This window comes from Manacus candei, unplaced genomic scaffold, assembly GCF_025592945.1.
Source record: "Manacus candei isolate 608988 ecotype Guabito, Panama unplaced genomic scaffold, ASM2559294v1 h1tg000019l, whole genome shotgun sequence".
Classification (NCBI taxonomy): Eukaryota; Metazoa; Chordata; class Aves; order Passeriformes; family Pipridae; genus Manacus; species Manacus candei.
This window is the reverse complement of record NW_026138067.1, coordinates 5,120,928-5,126,927: the sequence shown is the minus strand read 5'-3', so window position 1 is coordinate 5,126,927 and position 6,000 is coordinate 5,120,928. Positions and strand designations below refer to the sequence as shown.

General features: G+C 47.2%; 1 protein-coding gene across 2 annotated transcripts in view; it reads left to right on the top strand.

Annotated features, from left to right (window-relative positions):
* Window positions 1–2,791: 2,791 nt before the first annotated feature.
* Window positions 2,792–6,000, top strand: part of NCALD (neurocalcin delta) — a 55,294-nt gene continuing 52,085 nt past the window's right edge. For both annotated transcript variants that reach the window (XR_007904180.1, XM_051785352.1), the window contains exon 1: window positions 2,792–2,938. The gene's annotated coding sequence lies outside the window, so the exon portion shown is untranslated. The remainder of the gene's footprint in view (window positions 2,939–6,000) is intronic.

Here is a 6,000-nt window from a genome sequence, read left to right as displayed (position 1 = left end):
ACATCTGTATGTTATGATACAATTTTATTGGTGGGTGTTGACATGAAGTTTCAGCCTTCTATATTGGATTAATATGTGGGATTATGTGCAACACATGTAGTAATCAGTGGGGGTTTTAAAATTCATTGCATTATTCTTGTTCTGTTAAACAGCCACTGGTTTTGTAGTAATTGTGAATATTTTCTTTTTAAGGCATGAATTTTAGACAGTGGGGGCTGCCTTATTCTATTGTAATAACTTTTCAAGCCCTCATCACTGCTTTGCACTGAGACCTGGGGGCAGCTCAGGATCTCAGCAGGCTTTGCCCCCTCATACCAACTGCCCTGGAAAGCCCCAGTGCAGCACCAGTGCAGAAGAGGTAGTTTATAAGTTGTGCTGGATAGAGGTGCCTTTCCCACTAAAGGTTGCATAAATCAGCACTGGCCGTTGTTGATCACAGAGTCACAGAATGGGTAAGGTTGGAAGAGACCACTGAAGATCATCTAGTCAACCTCACTGCTCAAGCAGGGTACCCCAGAGCACATTACTTGGGATTATGTCCAGAAGGCTTTTGAGCACCGCCAGAGAAGGACACTCCATAACCTCTCTGGGCAGTCTGTTACAGTTCTGTCATCCTCACAGTAAAGAAATTTTTCCTCATGTTCAGTTGGAATTTCCTGTATATCACTTTCTGCCCATTGCCCCTCATCCCACTGTTCAGCACCAAGAAGAGCCTGGCTCCATCCTTCACTCTCCCTTCAAATAGTTGTATACACTGAGTGTCTGCCCACTCAGATTTCCCTTCACCAGGCTAAACAGGTGCAGTTCTCTCAACCTTTCCTCATAACTGAGGTGCTCCAGTCCCCTCATCATCTTTGTATCCCTTCGCTGGACCTGCTCCAGGAGCTCCACATGTCTTTTGCTCTGTGGAGCCCAGAACTGGACACAACATTCCAGATGTGGTCTCATTAGAACTGAGTAGAGGAGCAGGATCACCCCAGGATACCCTTGGCCTTCTTGGCCACAAGGACACTGTGCTGGCTTATAAACAGCTTGTTGCCCACCAGGACCCCCAGGTCCTTCTTTGCAGAGTTGCTTTCCTGCAGGTCAGCTCAGCTTGTACTGGTGAAGGGGGTTATTCCTCCCCAGGTACAGGACCCTGCACTTGCTTTTGTTGAATTTCATAAGATTCAGCTCTGCCCATCTCTCCAACGTGTCAAGGTCCTTCTAAATGACAGCATGGCACTCTGGGGTATCAGCCACTCAGTTTTGTATCATCAGCACACTTGCTGACAAGGCATCTGTCCCTTTATCCAAGTCATTGATGAAGAAGTTAGATAATACTGGACTCAGTATCAACCCATGAGGAACACCATGAGCTACAGGACTCCAACTCCCTGTGCCACTGATCACAACCATCTGAGCTCCACTGTTCAGACAGTTCTGAATCCACCTCAGCATCCACTCATCCAGATATGATGCTAAATATCCCAAACACCTGCTGCTCTCACATTCAGGAGAGAGATGCAGAGCAAGGCAAGGGGGCTCAGTGGTCTTCCCACCGCCCACCAGTCCCATGTAACCTCCATCCTCCTGCTGCCTTGGATGGGGAGAAGGCCTCCCCAGAACTCCTTTATGCCCCACCTCAGGTTATCTTTTAATTTCTAATATTTTCTCTTCCCCTCTTGCAAAGGGGCTAAAGCCAATTTTGGCTGAGGATGTCCCAGTTGTTGGCATTTGCAGATCCCCTGCAGCTTTACATCTGCTTCCACCTTCACCAGAGACATCTACAGAGGTTGGTTCCTGGTATTTCATATCCTGGGAACTAGTCAGTAACCATCACTGACTCAGATGAGCACAGGAATATTTTCTTGTTGCTGACAATTCGTCTTTCCTCCCTGCTTCTTGCAGATTAAAGTCTTTCCCTTCTCCAGCATATTCCGTGTCCTGCCCCCGGTGCATGCACGTATTGTGGGACTCTGGTAAGGTGAAGTGCAGAGAGAAAAAAAAGGAAATTTGGAGGAAGGAGTGGATTTTAGCTAGAGTTACAAGGAAATCAGAGACACTGGCGTGATGTCTCTTCCTGTAGAATAAAGCTTCAGAGGTTGATCAGAACTAGGTGAAAACAGACAGTGCTTTGTCCCTCTTACTGGAATATTTTACTAGGAACAGCTGGAGAGGCATCATGGGCAGGCTAGCAGAGGGACCAGATGCTGAGGCTCAGGGATATGAGGCCAAGCTGGCCAGGCAGCTCTGGGGGCTGCCCCACAGCCCTGCATGGCTCCTGCTCCACATCACTTCAGCAAGGACCACTGCTGCCTCGCCCCAAATCTGGGCAGAGATGCTGGTGACCAAGAATGTGTCTCTGTGGCTATGAATAAAACTTCAGCTGTGTGTCATTTAGAAAGACCCTAATTTTAGCTAGCCCAGCAGAGTGTTGAGCTGCATGTCACTGAGGTGCCCCAGCACACTTGAAGGGTGGCGCTTGTGCCCCTTTGCTTGGGCAAACCAGGTGTATAATGTTTTGTTTTCTGCTGGAGGTTCGAGACGCAGGAGGAAGAGCAAGAGAGAAGCGTTTTCTTACAGGGACAGGGTTAAGAGAGCGTCTGGGACGGGACCAGCCCCCGGCGCAGCCAGCTCCAGCAAGGCTGTGGTGTTTGGGTTGTCCGGGCGCCCGTGATGGCTCCAATGTGCGCGCAGTATGACAGATGACCTATTGAAATAATTTCGGAGCAGTGCTGAGGTTGCCAGGACAACCAGTGCTCCCTGGGCCTGCGCCTGGCCATGTGACGGCCGCCTTGACGTCAGCTGGAGGCTGAGCCTGTGGTCCCGGCCGCGCAGTCAAAGGCTTGTGAGAACCCGGTGGATGCTGGATTCATCCCCGCCGCCGCCACCGCTGCTGATTCTCAGGGGCTGCCAGAGCATGGACTATTAAAAACTTGCATTTCTGCAGTGTGAGGTAACCATTTGCTTTACGTTCTCATCAGGTTTGGATTTTTTTTTTCCTTTAAAAAAAAAAAAAAAAGAATAGAAAGCAGCTTATCGTGACTGATATTTTTTTCCCTTGTTTGTTTTGGCTGGAAGTTTGCCTTGATGAACAAGCCCAGCACTATCAGATAAATGCAAAGCAGCTTCCAGTTACTAATTTTGTGTGCAGACTGCAAAATGGAGTTAAATTTAGATTAATGATCCATGAAAGGAGAATAAAATGATATTGTTCTCATTTGACACTTTAAGAATATAAATGAACACGAGTAATCCTAGGCTAATGCATTCGGGAGTTAAAAGAAATGATATCTAGGTATTATGTTGATTTGGGCATCCCTACAGCTTTTTTTATACCTCTGTTGGAACTTGTAGTTTTTTAATGCTGCCCAATTCAGGCTGGTTTGTACCCAGTGTATTCAGTGAGAGGAAAGCCAGCAGTCAATGCAGCCAGGAACAGCGTAAAATCCAAGTCTCAAAGTTCCAGCATTTAAATCATCTTTGTTCACACGGAGTCCCTGCTCCCTGCGCGCTCCCTGGGCTTTCTGCCCCTCTCCTGGGGCACGCGGCACTCTTGACTGTGTAGTGTTTACAGAGGAAGGGATCAGGAGCTTCCTGAAAAATTATCTGAAATATGCCAAGAGAGCAGCATTGCCGTTACACAGGCTTTTGCCCTTTTTCTCACGCGCGCACACAAGGCTTGTTTTTTCCCTTTTTTTTTCTGTTGTGCATTGAGACCAGTTAGAATAGCTAAAAAAAAAAAGAACCGCAGCATGAGCAGCATGATTTTTCAATCACTGTGGTGATTGAAAAATGAAATGCTATTTGTGTCTTTTTGTAAAAACGAGGGAGTTCAGGTCTGTTTCTGTACTGCACTTACTTCGAGGTGGCTCTTGTGGGGAAGGAGATCCCAGAGCTCCTAAAGTTTAGTGCCATGGGCTGAGTTTGGGGGGGAACATATAGATTCATTTTAAGAACAGATTACAGCTGAAGCATCATGTGCGTTGTTTCCTGGAAAAGTATGTTAGATCGTTCTTATCTTCTCTAATTATATACTCTTGTTCCCTTCCTCCCAAAGTTCAAAGGGTTTATTGATAATGGTAATGATTCTCCAAAGCAGCTGCCTGTCTGAAACGATCATGGAACTACAAAACAATTTAAAACACAGAGCAGAAAAAGATAAAAAAAATTCTATTAAATTATACTAATGTTATCAAATGAAGCATAAATAATTTTTTCAGAAAGGCAGCCAAGACAGACATTAAACCTGGAGGCACTTTCTAAGGAAAGTTATGGCTTAATGCTCTGGATTTCACTGCATTGGACATTCTTAGCAGAGCAACGAGGATAAATGCATCTGAAACCTTTAAATCATTTCATTTGGCGTTATCTCATCAGTTCTTTCCAGTTCAACTCTTGTGCCTAAAACATCACTGTTTTGGGGGGCTGCGATATTAAACATTTTCTTTATTAAATTATTCACCTGATGCCGCTGCACTGACTCCTCATGTGTGACTTTAACCAAGGTTTACAGGAGCCTCACAGCTTTAGTGTGGAGGTGCTATAGCACCCCAAGTACAGCCTTCTCTTAGGGAGTGGGGCTCTCGGTGTCCTTGCCCAGGTGACCCGCCTGGGCTGAGCTGGGCATGGCTTCTCCTCAGCTGGCACAGGGAGCTATGTTTCAGCTGACAGCAGTCCGACCCCTCCACCTGCATGTGAGTTCCCCCAGATTCTGGGCGGCAGGGTGGATGGGGAGGGCAGGGAGAGGCAGTCAATGTGACCCACCACCCTCTGAAATCTGCTTGTTCACGACCTTATACTGGCAGGACAAGTCTAGTGAGGGACTGGGGCATGGAGTATGGGGACAGATTTGAGCTGAGCAGCACCTGCCATTCAAGAGAAGCCATTCACTCTCATGCCTGAAGGATTTGCCTCCATGTATAGCTGCAGTCTCCTGCCAGGCTTGACTTGAGTCATCAGTGTGGCAATGATGCTGGGGGTGTGCTGGGGCTTATCCTCATTCATTTAGGCTTGAATACATTGTCCTGTAGCATTTGATGCTTTGAAAACACCTGCAAGGGGAAAAATAATTGATGCAACTTTTGCTCAAGAGCTATTAATTAGAAATATTTTTAAAATAGGTTCCTCATCTCCAGATGGAATGGACATATCTTGCTTTAGTGATACTGAGCAAGTCTTCAAAAGATTCTAACTTGACCTGACAGATGAGGATGATGGACTGCTTCACGTTGTAGCAGAAGGGTCCCAGACATGTTGTGGCAGAGTTCTGAGAGACAATATTACAGGGGAAGCTGGTGAGTGCCAGTGAGGTTGCACAGGGATGCGTCCTACAGTGCACATGGAGTTGTTGCACCCCATGTACTCCCCGGGCTTTCTGCCCCTCTCCTGGGGCACCCGGCACTCTTGACTATATGGTGTTTACAGAGAAAAGGATCAGGAGCTTCCTGAAAAATTATCTGAAATATGCCAAGGGAGCAGCATTGCTGTAACACAGACTTTTACCCTTTTATTCACGCACACACAGAGCGACAGCTCTGTCCCCTCTTGACAAGTCTTTGGGGTCTTTGGCATCCTGTCAGTCCAGGAGATGGGGATGGATGAGCTGCAGGCAGGCAGGCAGGCAGCTCACAGACAGCACCAGTCTGCAACTGGAGAAGGCACAGGTCTCTGCTCAGGAGAAGGGCAGGGAAGGGTCTGTGAGAGTCATCCTGGAGCTGCATGCCTCTGCTCAATGATTTCATGCTCTTGTTTCTGCTGGTCAGTGAAAACTTTTGTACCGAACCCTTTTGACAAGGACTGGGATTTTGCCTTGGCAGTGTGTAAAGTTGCCAGGCAATGTAATGCTAAGCATCCTGCCGTCTGTGCCTTGCCATGGTTTCACTCACCATGAGAAAAGAACAAACAGACTGTAGGTTCCTTGCAACCACCGAGAGAGGGGAAAGTGGCTGCAGCCCATCCCTTACCTTCTGCCCAACACCACAACTGTGCCACTGCCAGATTGCTCAGACTTGAAAT